Below are 1168 nucleotides of genomic sequence, written 5' to 3'. Positions count from 1 at the left end.
ATATATCTGCTTGGATGTCAGTTAGGGTCTCTTTGGGGTGTATTCCCAGTAGTGGAATTGCTGGGTCAAATGGTATTTCTATTTGCAACTTTTTGAGAAAGTGCCATACCACCTTCCACAGTGGCTGCACCGTTTTACACTCCCACCAACAGTGAATAAGGGTTCCAGTTTCTCCACAACCTCGCCAGCATTTGATGCTTGCTGTTCTGTTAAATTTTGCTATTCTGACTGGGGTGACATGATAGATGATCTCACAATTGTTTTGGAGAAAATCTTTAAACAACCTTAAGCCTTTACATTCTCTTGAGAAGACTCTTTTAAAGCAAACATTGTTGCTGTTGTTTGGTGCCGTGGCGTCCGGTGACCACATACACAAAAGAACAACCCTGACTGGCCCAGCGTCCTCTCACAAGGCCCACTGTGCTTAGCCCAGGGTTGCGGTCACCGCTCTGTCCACCTCACAGACGGTCGTCCTCTCTCTCGATGACCCTGTGTTTTCCCAAGCATCATGTCTTCCCCAGGACGTGGGTTCTTCTGACAACGTGCTCAGAATGCGTGAGACCCTGACGCACCATCCTTGCCTCCAAGGAGCACCTGGTTGCGCTTTCTCCAGGACAGGTGTGTTCATTCTCTTGGCCGTCCATGGGATGCGTACTCAACTCTCTAGCCAACACCACAACTCACAGGTATTAATAATAACGCCTTCAGTCTGTGTTACTATCAAGTCTCACGCATCTACGTTGTTGTTGTTGTCGTTGCTGTTATATGCTGTCAAGTCGCCTGCGACTCGTATCAACCCTGTGTACAACAGCCCTAAACTCCGCTCTGTCCTGTGCCAATCGCACTGTCACTGACACTCCCATCCCGATTACCCCAGTCACTGAATCAACCCACCTCACAGAGGGCCTTCCCCTCCTGCGCCATCCCTCCACCCTCCCAAGCATGATGTCCCTCTCCAAGGACTGTTCCATCCTTACAACATGTCCAAATTATGTCAGACGAAGGCTCAGAATCCTTGCTTCCAAGGAGCCGCCCAGTTTAACCCTCTCTAGGATGAATCTGTTTGTTTTCCTGGCAGTCCATGGTATATTCAATACTCTTCTCCAGCACCACAGCTCAAAGGCATCAATTCTCCTTCTATCCTCCCTAGTCATTGTCCAACTCTCTG

At 49.0% G+C, this 1168-nt stretch overlaps 1 protein-coding gene across 1 annotated transcript in view; it reads right to left on the bottom strand.

Annotated features, from left to right (window-relative positions):
* Positions 1 to 1168, bottom strand: part of ATP8B3 (ATPase, aminophospholipid transporter, class I, type 8B, member 3) — a 47442-nt gene that overhangs the window by 11603 nt on the left and 34671 nt on the right. The window lies entirely within an intron of this gene.

The sequence above is a fragment of the Elephantulus edwardii genome, unplaced genomic scaffold, assembly GCF_000299155.1.
Source record: "Elephantulus edwardii isolate Elephantulus edwardi_28Jun2011 unplaced genomic scaffold, EleEdw1.0 scaffold00217, whole genome shotgun sequence".
Lineage (NCBI taxonomy): Eukaryota > Metazoa > Chordata > Mammalia > Macroscelidea > Macroscelididae > Elephantulus > Elephantulus edwardii.
The sequence above is the reverse complement of the archived record's forward strand: the minus strand, read 5'-3'. Positions and strand labels throughout refer to the sequence as shown.